The 18156-nt window shown below is 43.6% G+C and overlaps 1 protein-coding gene across 2 annotated transcripts in view; it reads right to left on the bottom strand.

The window, feature by feature from the left end:
* The window catches only part of LOC124278756 (dystroglycan 1-like), a 94974-nt gene extending 89490 nt beyond the window's left edge, over window positions 1-5484 (bottom strand). For both annotated transcript variants that reach the window (XM_046714521.1, XM_046714524.1), the window contains exon 1: window positions 5409-5484. The gene's annotated coding sequence lies outside the window, so the exon portion shown is untranslated. The remainder of the gene's footprint in view (window positions 1-5408) is intronic.
* Between the last annotated feature and the right edge of the window lie 12672 nt (window positions 5485-18156).

The following is an 18156-nucleotide window of genomic DNA, read 5'->3' as shown; positions in this document are numbered from 1 at the left end:
ACTGGAAGGAATATCTGACTCTGCCATGTTTTGCCCTTTGTTTGCGTGGATCTATCTGCAGCACGCCTTAAGACGAAAGATGATATTTATTAAATGCAGAATGAGATAAATTAATGCAGTAACTGCAACGGAATTAAACGCGACACGGCGTGAGAACAACTAGGGCATATTACATGTGGATCGGAGGCAGAAAACGAATCTACAAATCGCATAGATTTTCATGAACGTAAAGTTAGCTGAACAATCACTTAATACACGGAATAAACAGTAGAAATACGATAATTAATCAATACAAATAGTAAAGGATACTAGCTATACCTCTATAGTAACCTATGAGAGGTAAAAACTAAGAGATTATCAAAGGATATGTGTGTAAGGAGACACAAGGCGCTCTCACATCCTGCTCACTGGGCGAAGAAGGAGAGAGTGAAGCACATGGCCAGAGGGTGGCGACACCTTTTCCCGCCAGGGGAGACAAAGGGGAGCAACTCGTGGTGAGTACCAATTAGTGATTTTATTTTGAAGGGAGCTTCAAATAAGGGATACAAGTGTTCCACTATGTTCGCAAGAAGAAGAAGACAAGCAAAAGAGCATGAGTCAGGATAAGGAAAAATATTGATTTGTCCTTTGTTGTTGCGGTGAGCAACGCGGGAGAGGACATACGTTTTATTATCCCTCGGAAAATGACAGGTGCATACACAAATAAAACAGTCATCCATCAAACTTGGTAAAAAATCAGTATCCATGGCAACGTGAATTTTTATCTTTAAAACATAATCACACATTCGCTTGAACTTCTGAGCAGGGCATTTGGGCTGACATGAACAAAGGTCTTTTGAAAAGAAGTTAGGAAGTGGCGAGCTGACCTTCACCCTATCGCATCATCGACAGACACATCTGCCTTGGGAAAGATGTAGTCACCATCAGCCCCATCTCGACATGGACAAAACACTTAGTGTCCGTCACCTCACACTGACACTCTCCCATGTATTGTAGATTTAGGGATGACAATCTGTACATATTTCATTGTGTGTATCAATTTCAGACTCAACTTAATATCTATAATAAAAATACATTCGCTCATCGTTGCACTGTTCCTGGAGTAGCAAGTACTAGTCACTGATGACAACACCAGCCAAATATCCTTACTGGAGTTTGTATCAACAACAAATATTGTCACTCAGCCAAACACTACCCTGAGTGAGTGAGTGAGTGAGTGAGTGAGTGAGTGAGTGAGTGTACCCATGTGGGGAATTGAACCCGGTCTTCAGCGTGACAAGCCAATGCCTTAACAACTAGGCTACCCCACCATCCCTGTGGCTAATTGTACTAATCTATACGTATACAGGTCTTACAATGCTTGCCTACAGATACCAAGCTGCAGTGTAACATGTATACCCCACCATCCCTGTGGCTAATTGTACTAATCTATATGTATACAGGTCTTACAGTGCTTGCCTACACAGATACCAAGCTGCAGTGTAACATGTATACCCCACCGTCCATGTGGCTAATTGTACTAATCTATAAATATACAGGTCTTACAGTGCTTGCCTACACAGATACCAAGCTGCAGTGTAACATGTATACTCCACCGTCACTGTGGCTAATTGTACTAATCTATACGTATACAGGTCTTACAGTGCTTGCCTCACACAGATACCAAGCTGCAGTGTAACATGTATACCCCACCATCCCTGTGGCTAATTGTACTAATCTATATGTATACAGGTCTTACAGTGCTTGCCTACACAGATACCAAGCTGCAGTGTAACATGTATACCCCACCATCCCTGTGGCTAATTGTACTAATCTATATGTATACAGGTCTTACAGTGCTTGCCTACACAGATACCAAGCTGCAGTGTAACATGTATACCCCACCATCCCTGTGGCTAATTGAACTAATCTGTATGTATACACGTCTTACAGTGCTTGCCTACACAGATACCAAGCTGCAGTGTAACATGTATACCCCACCATCCCTGTGGCTAATTGTACTAATCTATATGTATACAGGTCTTACAGTGCTTGCCTACACAGATACCAAGCTGCAGTGTAACATGTATACCCCACCGTCCATGTGGCTAATTGTACTAATCTATAAATATACATGTCTTACAGTGCTTGCCTACACAGATACCAAGCTGCAGTGTAACATGTATACTCCACCGTCACTGTGGCTAATTGTACTAATCTATACGTATACAGGTCTTACAGTGCTTGCCTACACAGATACCAAGCTGCAGTGTAACATGTATACCCCACCATCCCTGTGGCTAATTGTACTAATCTATATGTATACAGGTCTTACAGTGCTTGCCTACACAGATACCAAGCTGCAGTGTAACATGTATACCCCACCATCCCTGTGGCTAATTGTACTAATCTATATGTATACAGGTCTTACAGTGCTTGCCTACACAGATACCAAGCTGCAGTGTAACATGTATACCCCACCATCCCTGTGGCTAATTGTACTAATCTGTATGTATACACGTCTTACAGTGCTTGCCTACACAGATACCAAGCTGCAGTGTAACATGTATACCCCACCGTCCCTGTGGCTAATTGTACTAATCTATATGTATACAGGTCTTACAGTGCTTGCCTACACAGATACCAAGCTGCAGTGTAACATGTATACCCCACCATCCCTGTGGCTAATTGTACTAATCTATACATATACAGGTCTTACAGTGCTTGCCTACACAGATACCAAGCTGCAGTGTAACATGTATACCCCACCATCCCTGTGGCTAATTGTACTAATCTATATGTATACAGGTCTTACAGTGCTTGCCTACACAGATACCAAGCTGCAGTGTAACATGTATACCCCACCATCCCTGTGGCTAATTGAACTAATCTGTATGTATACACGTCTTACAGTGCTTGCCTACACAGATACCAAGCTGCAGTGTAACATGTATACCCCCATCCGTCCCTGTGGCTAATTGTACTAATCTATATGTATACAGGTCTTACAGTGCTTGCCTACACAGATACCAAGCTGCAGTGTAACATGTATACCCCACCATCCCTGTGGCTAATTGTACTAATCTATACATATACAGGTCTTACAGTGCTTGCCTGCCACACATACCAAGCTGCAGTGTAACATGTATACCCCACCATCCCTGTGGCTAATTGTACTAATCTATATGTATACAGGTCTTACAGTGCTTGCCTACACAGATACCAAGCTGCAGTGTAACATGTATACCCCCACCATCCCTGTGGCTAATTGAACTAATCTATATGTATACAGGTCTTACAGTGCTTGCCTACACAGATACCAAGCTGCAGTGTAACATGTATACCCCACCATCCCTGTGGCTAATTGTACTAATCTATACATATACAGGTCTTACAGTGCTTGCCTACACAGATACCAAGCTGCAGTGTAACATGTATACCCCACCATCCCTGTGGCTAATTGTACTAATCTATATGTATACAGGTCTTACAGTGCTTGCCTACACAGATACCAAGCTGCAGTGTAACATGTATACCCCACCATCCCTGTGGCTAATTGAACTAATCTGTATGTATACACGCCTTACAGTGCTTGCCTACACAGATACCAAGCTGCAGTGTAACATGTATACCCCACCGTCCCCTGTGGCTAATTGTACTAATCTATATGTATACAGGTCTTACAGTGCTTGCCTACACAGATACCAAGCTGCAGTGTAACATGTATACCCCAATCGTCCCTGTGGCTAATTGTACTAATCTATACGTATACAGGTCTTACAGTGCTTGCCTACACAGATACCAAGCTGCAGTGTAACATGTATACCCCACCGTCCCTGTGGCTAATTGTACTAATCTATATGTATACAGGTCTTACAGTGCTTGCCCACAGATACCAAGCTGCAGTGTAACATGTATACCCCACCGTCCCTGTGGCTAACTGTACTTATCTATACGTATACACGTCTTACAGTGCTTGCCTACACAGATACCAAGCTGCAGTGTAACATGTATACCCCACCGTCCCTGTGGCTAATTGTACTTATCTATACGTATACAGGTCTTACAGTGCTTGCCTACAGATACCAAGCTGCAGTGTAACATGTATACCCCACCATCCCTGTGGCTAATTGTACTAAAGTACTGTCGGAAATAGAAAAAAACTGTTTTTTCGCATTGATATCTACAATTTATGTAATATGTGTAAGTGTGAAATAGCTGTTAAACAAAGTTTGGCCTAACTACAGTCTCAGTTGTAGGAGATAGGAAACGTAGAAACAGGACTTTACTGAGGAGAGATTAGTGCAGAAATGAGACAAGCCGGGTTTTTTTTAGTCCAAAGCGACTTATTTGGAACAGGCCATGGCTTTATGCAAATTAGTGTGCGATGATATTATATTACAAACAACAATTTTTAAATGTCCACTTTGAAATTAAACTTAGCTTCATTATAAACGATAGCTGACGTAAAAAATAATAACTTTAATACTGAAACTATGAAGGATGTAGCTACCATGGCGTCTCACTATTACTATAAAAAGAAACAGGTAGGAGGGGTCGTCTCAAAAGCAAATCCATGACGGGTGTCGGTGGTTGGTGTCGGGCTGGGGGTTAGAGATATAAGCTGAGATACGATAATCTTTTGGAAGAATTTAACTGGGAAGCAAACGGCATGTCATAACAATTTACAAATAATATCCAGTCCTGTCGATCTTCGGGTGGTCATGCCACCTGAGTCGACGGTCCGTCGTCATACCTGGCTGAGCGACCTAATTGCCATCTATAGTCCGATCTATTGTTCTTAGCATCTATTCGTATTTTTTCTAAGTTTTGCCCGATTTTACAAGTAAACATGCTTTTCTGAATATCCTATTACGCATCCCACTGAATGCCCAGTTAGACCGATGTCGGTTATTTCGATATATGCTATTCGTAAATTTGTCAATTTTGGAGATACACAGTAACAGCCTAAAAACAGTTTTTTTTCTATTTCCGACATTACTTTAATCTATACGTATACAGGTCTTACAGTGCTTGCCTACAGATACCAAGCTGCAGTGTAACATGTATACCCCACTCTCAAACAGCATCCTGACTCCATGCCGACCCGTCCATGTTTTATCCCTTTAATGTCAAGGCAAGGTAACAATAAATACCATGTTTTAACTTCTTTGGTATGACACAACCCTGGATCGAACCCTGACCTTAGACTCTCCAGGAACTGTATCTATTGGACCACAGAGGTAGTTGGATACATTCAGCAATTCATTAAACCCCCATCACAAAACTGATCACCTATTCCATACAACGTAAGTGATCATTTATTCCATACAAAATATTCCATCTTAAACAATTACACATCAAAAGCTACAGTTGTAATCACTTACACAGATGTAAAAATCACTGAATGGAAACTTTTTAAAACTTACCTTAAAAGCAAACGTCACAAAACAAATGGTCCAACAGAACAAGAAGACAAAGCACACCTACACAACAACAATACAAAACTAAACTGGCCCCACTGAATCATCTGGCTGTTCCTTTCTCCTCCCCAGCTTACCATACAAGGTAGCATGCCAACAAAGGCTTGTCTCAATACAAAGCATGACTCAGTAAGGGATAATTAAATATTAAAAATATAATGGGGCAATATCATGTCACACATATTACATAATGATCCACCTAATCGATAGTTCTGTATTGTGGGTAGGCTGACAGTCAGGCATGACGGAACAGTATTTAATCCCATTTCCCGTCTGTCATCCATCAATACATTGTCTCATCATCATCAAGAACAGCAGCTAGGAGACAGCTCCAACTTACATGTTGATACAAGAAATATTTTATATCTGCACAGTGGTGGGAAAAAGGGTTAGAGTGAATGAGCAATCAATCGAGTGAGTGAGTGAGTGTGTGCGTGAGCAAGTGAGGTTGTGAGTGCTTCTTACATCAGGGCTCCAGATTAGGGCCGTATCGGCGTATGTACAGCTAAAACATATGCACGATACGGTAGGAAATAATTTAGAAAACGTAGCAGATACGCACCACAGCAGGTGTCACGGTCTTAGAATCATTTACAGAAGTATTTATCTGAAAAAAAAGTATTGTTTTATTAGTTTTTTTTACCTGTTCACACAAGAGTAGCAATGTTGTTGTGCATATATGAAACGAAACACAAGATTACTGGTACTCCATTAAATTCCATTCAGTACTCTAAATGTACTCTTAAGGTTTTCCAGTACTCCTATATTGAACAAATAAGGAGTACGTACTCATGATCTTGAAAAATTTTCTGGAGCCCTGTTACATTGTACATATTTTGGGTATCAGACAAGCATGTTCTGATTTCGGTGAAGTATGTGTGAATGTATGACAACACTGTAAGCAGTAATGAGTTATTGTTTGTTGTTTAATATTCCAGCTATATGGCAGCAGTCTTAAATAATCCAGCCTGGACCAGACAATCCAGTGATCAACATCATGAACATCAATCCCTACAATTGTGATACAATGACACGTGTCAACCAAGTCAGCGAGCCTGACCACCCGATCCTGTAAGTCACCTCTTACGACAAGCATGGGTTACTGAAGATCGATTCTAACCCGGATCTTCACGGGTTAATGAGTTATTTAACTCAGTAGACTTCTGACACATGCCAGAAGCTAAAAACATTACATTAGCAAATACATCCTCCACAGATAATATTTTATCTCCATGATGAACTGGAAGACTCAAATATTAATATTCTCACAGCTTTCTGTTTTGCACCCAATCCCGTTTGACGCATGATAGCAGAGAAGCATCCATTAATGTTGTGTAACAATATGTTTTTGAACAACTGATTCAATAAAATACTTGGTTATTCATAAGATTTACTTTCCTCCCCGAGAGTATTGTGTGAAAAACATACATCTTTGTTAAAAGTTAAACAGATATACAAGTCTGGTTGAGAAGATGTTTGTGTGAATCAGTGTATCTTCACTATAAGCTGATTATAACATACACAACTAGTTGCTGTAACACCTGTAATTATACTGGGGCAGTGGGGTAGCTTAGAAGACCCGGGTTCAATTCCCCACGTGTAGAAATTTAATGTGTGAAGCCCAATTCTGATGTCCCCCGCCGTGATATTGCTGGAATATTACTAAAAGCGACGAAAAACTAAACTCACTCACTGTAATTATATACTATTGGAATATATCTTATCATGGGGTTTGGGCGGTGGGGTAGCCCAGTGGTTAAAGCGTTGGCTCGTCCCGCCGAAGACCCGGGTTCGAATTCCCACAAGGGTACAATGTGTGAAGCCCATTTCTGGTGTCCCCCGCCGTGATGTTGCTGGAATATTGCTAAAAGCGGCATAAAACCAACCTCAGTCAGTCAGTATCATGGGGTCAAGATTAGTCTGTCATCCTGAAGCAAATATATCCAAGAAAGCCCACACAAGTCTAGAAAATGTGGCAAGTCTAGATTTCCACAGCTTCTGAAAATGAAGAAAGTCTCAGGGCTCCTTTTAATTATATTTATTTTTTTACTAAAAGTTTTTTTTTCTGTAAAATATGTTCATTTCAGAGACTAGCTGTTAGTCTAGGTCAAGATACAAGTGTACATTCAGCAGAAAATAATAGCATACATTTCAGATTTATTTTCATTACTTTCATGTTTAATGTTTAATGGATTGTCTTTGAGTGTATGGCTTCATCCTGATGGTTAGCTCAAGACATCAGCAGACAACACATCATCTGTTTCATGACAAAGACGTTTCCTGTTCTGGCTTGTGTATGCATGACATCAGCAACAGGGTCACATGACACACATGATGTAGTGACTCACGTGGTCCGGCACCGTGACTGGGGAACATACACACATCTCGTCTCAGTCTCTTTCATATCAAACATATCAACATGAGTTGACAAAAGTTTTAATTGAGAGGTTTGCTGAAAAGTTAGAAACTTTAATTACTCATGCTGATACATCTGCAATCAAGACACAAGGGCAAGATTCCATTTATCATGGATTTATCAAGATCATTCTTACAAATATTTCAGTTTGTAAACGGTAATAATCAGTATCTTAAGTATAAAACACAAATTTAGATGAGAGCAATGAATGGTGTAAGGGAAGATTTCCTACAGATAAGCCAGTCCATGACTCACCCTCCAGTGTTCGTGCAGCTTCACAACGACACAGCGGAGGTCAGCACCAGGCAGTCAAGGTCTTCCTTCAACAATTGCAATAAAGTTACACAATAACCACTTGTCCCTACAAACCCCGATATAGAATCCTTGTTATTTATAGCTGTGTACTAAGTTGATGTCACACCAATGTAATCTTGTTTCATGGACTTTAATATAAAAATGGAAAGGCGGGACGAAAAGAAATATATTTATAAAAAAATAAAAGTTTCTGATCAAATTGCCACCATATTGTGCCTATTGTAGTATTTTTGTTTATTACTTGTGGTACAGAAAATGGCTAGATAAAGAACAGTTGGAGCGGTAATACAAATACGGTACGATGTTTTGCCCTAACAGTTTACGACACCCTTAACATCCACTTGTCACTCGGTAGGCAGGTCTGGAGACACCTCTGCTACCAGAAGGACTCTGTGATCTGTGTGCTGCTTATCAAACATATCTGCCAGCAGATTATTGATATACTCACACGCCCAGAGCTGCGATGTACATGGCTGTTGTTACAGCAGGATAACATAATATGTTTTGCTGGGTAGGATTTCATTGCAAACAGAAATAGAAATTCAAACTGAAATACACAAACAAGATTTACAGACATGAAAAATGGAAAATTCTAATTATGGAAGTCAAATGTACTTTTGAAGAAATGTACAGCTGTACATTCTGCTAGTTTTCTCTTCTTTAGTCCTGTACATGAATGAGAGTTTAGTTTTGTTGTTAGATAGACAAGCAATAAGAGCCATTGCCGTCAGTTAACTGGGGGAGAAAAAAGTAGAAATGACCTAGGGAGAGATGCTGAAGGATCATGGCTCATAATAAGCAGATCCTGGCATGGGTAAGGAACATAACTCTACTGTGAATTACTGCAGCAGCTCTTTTTCCTTTCCCTGTCATGCAAGTCAGACAGGGAAACACTGTCCTTCTGAAGAGCCATCCAATACCCACTGACTCATCCGCCCAATAAACAACTCGGATAACAGTGACTACTGTCCTTCTAAACAGCCATCCAATACCCACTGACTCATCCGCCCAATAAACAACTCAGATAACAGTGACTACTGTCCTTCTGAACAGCCATCCAATACCCACTGACTCATCCGACTAATAAACAACTCAGATAACAGTGACTACTGTCCTTCTGAACAGCCATCCAATACCCACTGACTCATCCGCCCAATAAACAACTCAGATAACAGTGACTACTGTCCTTCTGAACAGCCATCCAATACCCACTGACTCATCCGCCCAATAAACAACTCAGATAACAGTGACTACTGTCCTTCTGAACAGCCATCCAATACCCACTGACTCAGCCCAATAAACAACTCAGATAACAGTGACTACTGTCCTTCTGAACAGCCATCCAATACCCACTGACTCATCCGCCCAATAAACAACTCAGATAACAGTGACTACTGTCCTTCTGAACAGCCATCCAATACCCACTGACTCATCCGCCCAATAAACGCAGATAACAGTGGCTACTGTCCTTCTGAACAGCCATCCAATACCCACTGACTCATCCGCCCAATAAACAACTCGGATAACAGTGACTACTGTCCTTCTGAACAGCCATCCAATACCCACTGACTCATCCGCCCAATAAACAACTCAGATAACAGTGACTACTGTCCTTCTGAACAGCCATCCAATACCCACTGACTCATCCGCCCAATAAACAACTCAGATAACAGTGACTACTGTCCTTCTGAACAGCCATGCAATACCCACTGACTCATCCGCCCAATAAACAACTCAGATAACAGTGGCTACTGGAGAGTGTTCATCCAGGTTTCATATTTCTATTTTCTTTCAAGAAGCTGTAGATTACACCCAAGTACTTCAACACCGACTCAGCTCAGATGACAACAAAGTTAGTTATAACAAACCCAAGTCTTCAGAAAATTTGACAACTCTGATAAAGAATATCTAATTTAATCATCTTCTCTGTTTGAAATGAAGATTTAGTGTCACACAAATTGATTGTGATCCTACATGATTGAATATGCTATGAATAATTCAATCTAATCCGAGCCCAGAGTACCTCCTTCAGTATGTGGTCATGTGATTCAGACACCATCACACTCGCAACACTAACTAATGGTTCGCAACTGTCTGATGTAATGACAATCTATATGATGGCATTATCTTGTTAATATTGCAGCTGAGATTTAATCATCTCAATTCCGACCCACGTAATGCAATCAGTTCTAAATGTTGATGAAGTTCGGGACAACGCCGAGGAACACTAGATGTTGATGGACTGATGCTCCTGGAATGGAGGTCAAGGGAACAGGGAGAACACACTGTATCGGAGGGGAACGCTGGGTGGAAAGATGGGGAATTAAAAACTCTAAATAACATTTAGTAAAACCATAAGAAATAATTCCATTAAAAAAGGGATTTTTTTTTAAAAAGACTACAGGACAGAATGTGCATGTAGTTGAAGAAAGCAAATTGTAGGGAAGTATACAATGTTTCATACAATGTTGCAAGAAAGAATACAACGTTGGAAGGACTACAATACTTGATAAGATTAGACAACTGCAGTATGGAACCCCTTCAATGACCTGCATGCACTATATACTAAAACCTTCATCAACCTCACAGTCTCTGCCAAGACAAGATGGTGTGGAATCTGTTAAATATGGTTTCAACTTGTTACCAGCTCCTACACACAAGCCATGGCAGGCACTCCAGCTGACTGGAATATTTCATTTTCATGAGAATTATTTTCAGTTTATTCCAACAACGGAAACAGTGCCATAAGTAAATCTTGTATTTCCAGTGCCACCATCAAGCTCATCCCCCAGACATGAAACATCCATTATGTAATCCCGTTGTATAAACTGTATCTCAATCCTCCAATCAGCCAAGGGTCAACACAGCCAGGGCGGCTAGTTGTCAGTCTTGCTTGATTTCTGAAACTGTCGGAGATGACTGAATGTGGTCACATATTAATTATGACAAGTAATGGATGAGAACAATCAATCAGCAACACATGGGGGGATTACTGACAGCAGCCAGCACATTAATTCTGCATTGGATCATAACGCCACCACTACAATAGCATCTGGATAGTCTAAAGACTAGATAGGGCCTAAAAGAAAAAAGCTTGTGGTTCCGATTTCCCGACCGACCCTAAATATTCCCGCCGAGCCTAACAATTTTACTCACCACATAATAAATTAAATTTATTTTCTGACACATGACTGAGTATGTAAAAATATTTTGCAAAAAAAAAAAAAATCCCTACCTACCTACCTACCCTAGTTCTGAAATGTAGGAAATCGGAACCATAACATTAATTTTTTTTGGCCTAGTCTGTAGAGAGCCTTCTCCACCTAGTGTAGTCTGTAGAGAGCCTTCACCACCTAGTGTAGTCTGTAGAGAGCCTTCTCCACCGACAATGTAGTCTGTAGAGAGCCTTCTCCACCTAGTGTAGTCTGTAGAGAGCCTTCTCCACCTAGTGTAGTCTGTATATAGAGCCTTCTCCACCTAGTGTAGTCTGTAGAGAGCCTTCTCCACCTAGTGTAGTCTGTAGAGAGCCTTCTCCACCTAGTGTAGTCTGTAGAGAGCCTTCTCCACCGACAATGTAGTCTGTAGAGAGCCTTCTCCACCTAGTGTAGTCTGTAGAGAGCCTTCTCCACCTAGTGTAGTCTGTAGAGAGCCTTCTCCACCTAGTGTAGTCTGTATATAGAGCCTTCTCCACCAACAATGTAGTCTGTAGAGAGCCTTCTCCACCAACAATGTAGTCTGTATATAGAGCCTTCTCCACCAACAATGTAGTCTGTAGAGAGCCTTCTCCACCTAGTGTAGTCTGTAGAGAGCCTTCTCCACCTAGTGTAGTCTGTATATAGAGCCTTCTCCACCAACAATGTAGTCTGTAGAGAGCCTTCTCCACCGACAATGTAGTCCGTATATAGAGCCTTCTCCACCAACAATGTAGTCTGTAGAGAGCCTTCTCCACCTAGTGTAGTCTGTAGAGAGCCTTCTCCACCTAGTGTAGTCTGTATATAGAGCCTTCTCCACCAACAATGTAGTCTGTAGAGAGCCTTCTCCACCGACAATGTAGTCCGTATATAGAGCCTTCTCCACCAACAATGTAGTCTGTAGAGAGCCTTCTCCACCTAGTGTAGTCTGTATATAGAGCCTTCTCCACCGACAATGTAGTCTGTAGAGAGCCTTCTCCACCGACAATGTAGTCTGTAGAGCCTTCTCCACCTAGTGTAGTCTGTAGAGAGCCTTCACCACCTAGTTTAGTCTGTAGAGAGTCTTCACCACTGACAATGTAGTCTGTATATAGAGCCTTCTCCACCTAGTGTAGTCTGTAGAGAGCCTTCACCACCTAGTGTAGTCTGTAGAGAGCCTTCTCCACCGACAATGTAGTCTGTATATAGAGCCTTCTCCACCAACAATGTAGTCTGTAGAGAGCCTTCTCCACCGACAATGTAGTCTGTAGAGAGCCTTCTCCACCAACAATGAAGTCTGTAGAGCCTTCTCCACCTAGTGTAGTCTGTAGAGAGCCTTCTCCATCTAGTGTAGTCTGTAGAGAGCCATCTCCACCGACAATGTAGTCTGTAGAGAGCCTTCTCCACCAACAATGTAGTCAGAAGAGACCCTTCTCCACCAACAATGTAGTCAGAAGAGAGCCTTCTCCACCGACAATGAAGTCAGAAGAGCTTTCTCCGACGACAATGTAGTCAGAAGAGAGCCTTCTCCACCAACAATGTAGTCAGAAGAGAGCCTTTTCCACCAACAATGTAGTCAGAAGAGAGCCTTTTCCACCGACAATGAAGTCAGAAGAGAGCCTTCTCCACCGACAATGTAGTCAGAAGAGAGCCTTCTCCACCAACAATGTAGTCAGAAGAGAGCCTTTTCCACCAACAATGAAGTCAGAAGAGATCCTTTTCCACCGACAATGAAGTCAGAAGAGAGCCTTCTCCACCAACAATGTAGTCAGAAGAGAGCCTTTTCCACCAACAATGTAGTCAGAAGAGAGCCTTTTCCACCGACAATGAAGTCAGAAGAGAGCCTTCTCCACCGACAATGTAGTCAGAAGAGAGCCTTCTCCACCAACAATGTAGTCAGAAGAGAGCCTTCACCACCTAGTGTAGTCAGTAGAGAGCCTTCTGCACCTAGTGTAGTCTGTAGAGAGTCTTCTCCACCTAGTGTAGTCTGTAGTCTTCTCCACCTAGTGTAGTCTGTAGTCTTCTCCACGGACAATGTAGTCTGTAGAGAGCCTTCTCCAGCGACAATGTAGTCTGTAGAGAGCTTTCTCCAGCGACAATGTAGTCTGTAGAGAGCCTTCACCACCTAGTGTAGTCTGTAGAGAGTCTTCTCCACCTAGTGTAGTCTGTAGAGAGTCTTCTCCACCTAGTGTAGTCTGTAGAGAGTCTTCTCCACCTAGTGTAGTCTGTAGAGAGCCTTCTCCACCTAGTGTAGTCTGTAGAGAGCCTTCACCACCTAGTGTAGTCTGTAGAGAGTCTTCTCCACCTAGTGTAGTCTGTAGAGAGTCTTCTCCACCTAGTGTAGTCTGTAGAGAGCCTTCCCCACCTAGTGTGTAGTCTGTAGAGAGTTCTCCACCTAGTGTAGTCTGTAGAGAGCCTTCTCCACCTAGTGTAGTCTGTAGAGAGCCTTCTCCACCTAGTGTAGTCTGTAGAGAGCCTTCTCCACCTAGTGTAGTCTGTAGAGAGCCTTCCCACCTAGTGTAGTCTGTAGAGAGTCTTCTCCACCTAGTGTAGTCTGTAGAGAGTCTTCTCCACCTAGTGTAGTCTGTAGAGGGCCTTCTCCACCTAGTGTAGTCTGTAGAGAGCCTTCCCCACCTAGTGTAGTCTGTAGAGAGTCTTCTCCACCTAGTGTAGTCTGTAGAGAGCCTTCTCCACCTAGTGTAGTCTGTAGAGAGTCTTCTCCACCTAGTGTAGTCTGTAGAGAGAGCCTCTCCACCTAGTGTAGTCTGTAGAGGGCCTTCTCCACCTAGTGTAGTCTGTAGAGAGCCTTCCCCACCTAGTGTAGTCTGTAGAGAGTCTTCTCCACCTAGTGTAGTCTGTAGAGAGCCTTCTCCACCTAGTGTAGTCTGTAGAGAGTCTTCTCCACCTAGTGTAGTCTGTAGAGAGTCTTCTCCACCTAGTGTAGTCTGTAGAGGGCCTTCTCCACCTAGTGTAGTCTGTAGAGAGCCTTCCCCACCTAGTGTAGTCTGTAGAGAGTCTTCTCCACCTAGTGTAGTCTGTAGAGAGCCTTCTCCACCTAGTGTAGTCTGTAGAGAGTCTTCTCCACCTAGTGTAGTCTGTAGAGAGCCTTCTCCACCTAGTGTAGTCTGTAGAGAGCCTTCTCCACCTAGTGTAGTCTGTAGAGAGTCTTCTCCACCTAGTGTAGTCTGTAGAGAGCCTTCTCCACCTAGTGTAGTCTGTAGAGAGTCTTCTCCACCTAGTGTAGTCTGTAGAGAGTCTTCTCCACCTAGTGTAGTCTGTAGAGAGCCTTCTCCACCTAGTGTAGTCTGTAGAGAGCCTTCTCCACCTAGTGTAGTCTGTACAGAGTCTTCTCCACCTAGTGTAGTCTGTAGAGGGTCTTCTCCACCTAGTGTAGTCTGTAGAGAGCCTTCTCCACCTAGTGAAGTCTGTAGAGAGCCTTCTCCACCTAGTGTAGTCTGTACAGAGTCTTCTCCACCTAGTGTAGTCTGTAGAGAGCCTTCTCCGTCAACAATGTAGTCTGTAGAGAGCCTTCCCCACCTAGTGTAGTCTGTAGAGAGTCTCCACCTAGTGTAGTCTGTAGAGAGCCTTCTCCACCTAGTGTAGTCTGTAGAGAGTCTTCTCCACCTAGTGTAGTCTGTAGAGAGCCTTCTCCACCTAGTGTAGTCTGTAGAGAGTCTTCTCCACCTAGTGTAGTCTGTAGAGAGCCTTCTCCACCTAGTGTAGTCTGTAGAGAGCCCTCTCCACCTAGTGTAGTCTGTAGAGAGCCTTCTCCACCTAGTGTAGTCTGTAGAGAGTCTTCACCACCTAGTGTAGTCGGTAGAGAGTCTTCTCCACCTAGTGTAGTCTGTAGTCTTCTCCACCGACAATGTAGTCTGTAGAGAGCCTTCTCCGTCAACAATGTAGTCAGAAGAGAGCCTTCACCTACAATGTGGACAGCCTTGCATGGTGTGTCATCACAAAGCCTAACATGCCCTGTACAGACCAGTACATGGGGAGCTATCACAATGCCCTGTACAGACCAGTACCTGGGGAGTTATCACAATGCCCTGTACAGACCAGTACAAGGGGAGTTATCACAATGCCCTGTACAGACCAGTACATGGGGAGCTATCACAATGCCCTGTACAGACCTGTACATGGGGAGTTATCACAATGCCCTTTACAGACCAGTACATGGGGAGTTATCACAATGCCCTGTACATGGGGAGTTATCACAATGCCCTGTACAGACCAGTACAAGGGGAGTTATCACAATGCCCTGTACAGACCAGTACATGGGGAGTTATCACAATGCCCTGTACAGACCAGTACATGGGGAGTTATCACAATGCCCAGTACAAGGGGAGTTATCACAATGCCCTGTACAGACCAGTACATGGGGAGTTATCACAATGCCCTGTACAGACCAGTACCTGGGGAGTTATCACAATGCCCTGTACAGACCAGTACAAGGGGAGTTATCACAATGCCCTGTACAGACCAGTACATGGGGAGTTATCACAATGCCCTGTACAGACCAGTACATGGGGAGCTATCACAATGCCCTGTACAGACCAGTACCTGGGGAGTTATCATAATGCCCTGTACAGACCAGTACATGGGGAGCTATCACAATGCCCTGTACAGACCAGTACAAGGGGAGTTATCACAATGCCCTGTACAGACCAGTACATGGGGAGTTATCACAATGCCCTGTACAGACCAGTACAGGGGGAGCTATCACAATGCCCTGTACAGACCAGTACATGGGGAGCTATCACAATGCCCTGTACAGACCAGTACAAGGGGAGCTATCACAATGCCCTGTACAGACCAGTACATGGGAGTTATCACAATGCACTGTACAGACCAGGGGAGAGTTATCACAATGCCCTGTACAGACCAGTACATGGGGAGTTATCACAATGCCCTGTACAGACCAGTACATGGGGAGTTATCACAATGCCCTGTACAGACCAGTACATGGGGTTATCACAAGCCCTGTACACAATGCCCTGTACAGACCAGTACATGGGGAGTTATCACAATGCCCTGTACAGACCAGTACATGGGGAGTTATCACAATGCCCTGTACAGACCAGTACAAGGGGAGTTATCACAATGCCCTGTACAGACCTGTACATGGGGAGTTATCACAATGCCCTGTACAGACCAGTACATGGGGAGTTATCACAATGCCCTGTACAGACCAGTACATGGGGAGTTATCACAATGCCCTGTACAGACCAGTACATGGGGAGTTATCACAATGCCCTGTACATGGGGAGTTATCACAATGCCCTGTACAGACCAGTACAAGGGGAGTTATCACAATGCCCTGTAGAGACCAGCACATGGGGAGTTATCACAATGCCCTGTACAGACCAGTACATGGGGAGTTATCACAATGCCCTGTGCCCAGTACAAGGGGAGTTATCACAATGCCCTGTACAGACCAGTACATGGGGAGTTATCACAATGCCCTGTACAGACCAGTACCTGGGGAGTTATCACAATGCCCTGTACAGACCAGTACATGGGGAGTTATCACAATGCCCTGTACAGACCAGTACATGGGAGTTATCACAATGCCCTGTACAGTACATGGGGAGCTATCACAATACCCTGTACAGACCAGTACTGGGGAGCTATCACAATGCCCTGTACAGACCAGTACATGGGGAGTTATCACAATGCCCTGTACAGACCAGTACATGGGGAGCTATCACAATGCCCTGTACAGACCTGTACAGGGGAGTTATCACAATGCCCTGTACAGACCAGTACATGGGGAGTTATCACAATGCCCTGTACAGACCAGTACATGGGGAGCTATCACAATGCCCTGTACAGACCAGTACATGGGGAGCTATCACAATGCCCTGTACAGACCAGTACAAGGGGAGGGGAGCTATCACAATGCCCTGTACAGACCAGTACATGGGGAGTTATCACAATGCCCTGTACAGACCAGTACATGGGGAGTTATCACAATGCCCTGTACAGACCAGTACATGGGGAGTTATCACAATGCCCTGTACAGACCAGTACATGGGGAGTTATCACAATGCCCTGTACAGACCAGTACATGGGGAGTTATCACAATGCCCTGTACAGACCAGTACATGGGGAGTTATCACAATGCCCTGTACAGACCAGTACATGGGGAGTTATCACAATGCCCTGTACAGACCAGTACAAGGGGAGTTATCACAATGCCCTGTACAGACCAGTACATGGGGAGTTATCACAATGCCCTGTACAGACCAGTACATGGGGAGTTATCACAATGCCCTGTACAGACCAGTACATGGGGGGAGTTATCACAATGCCCTGTACAGACCAGTACATGGGGAGTTATCACAATGCCCTGTACAGACCAGTACATGGGGAGTTATCACAATGCCCTGTACAGACCAGTACATGGGGAGTTATCACAATGCCCTGTACAGACCAGTACATGGGGAGTTATCACAATGCCCTGTACAGACCAGTACATGGGGAGCTATCACAATGCCCTGTACAGACCAGTACATGGGGAGCTATCACAATGCCCTGTACAGACCAGTACATGGGGAGTTATCACAATGCCCTGTACAGACCAGTACATGGGGAGTTATCACAATGCCCTGTACAGACCAGTACATGGGGAGTTATCACAATGCCCTGTACAGACCAGTACATGGGGAGTTATCACAATGCCCTGTACAGACCAGTACATGGGGAGTTATCACAATGCCCTGTACAGACACAATGCCCTGTACAGACCAGTACATGGGGAGCTATCACAATGCCCTGTACAGACCAGTACATG

This window comes from Haliotis rubra, unplaced genomic scaffold (assembly GCF_003918875.1).
Source record: "Haliotis rubra isolate DU_JTF1 unplaced genomic scaffold, ASM391887v1 Scf241, whole genome shotgun sequence".
In the NCBI taxonomy this organism is placed as follows: domain Eukaryota; kingdom Metazoa; phylum Mollusca; class Gastropoda; order Lepetellida; family Haliotidae; genus Haliotis; species Haliotis rubra.
The sequence above is the reverse complement of the archived record's forward strand: the minus strand, read 5'-3'. Positions and strand labels throughout refer to the sequence as shown.